The sequence below is a fragment of the Egretta garzetta genome, unplaced genomic scaffold (genome assembly GCF_000687185.1).
Source record: "Egretta garzetta isolate BGI_Z169 unplaced genomic scaffold, ASM68718v1 scaffold621, whole genome shotgun sequence".
In the NCBI taxonomy this organism is placed as follows: domain Eukaryota; kingdom Metazoa; phylum Chordata; class Aves; order Pelecaniformes; family Ardeidae; genus Egretta; species Egretta garzetta.
In genome coordinates this window covers 1-279 of record NW_009258687.1, presented here as the reverse complement: position 1 = coordinate 279, position 279 = coordinate 1, and positions in this window count along the sequence as shown.

Here is a 279-nt window from a genome sequence, read left to right as displayed (position 1 = left end):
TTACCCCATCCCGGGGACAGCGGGGAAGGGGCTCGCAGCCCCGGGCGCCCGGGCCGTGCCTGATCAGAGATGGGTCTAAGCGGGTGGGGGTAAATTGTCGCCATCCCCCCCCAGGGGTCCCCTCTCTCCGCCTCCAAACGCCACCGCCCAAGGGGCTGCTCGGGTCGGGGCACAGCGCCCCTGGCTCGGGGCTGAGAAGCTGCCCTGGGCCCAGGGAGGGGCAGCACTGCAGCTCCAGCTCTTCCCCCCCCACCAGGGGTTAGTGGGGGGCTTACGGCA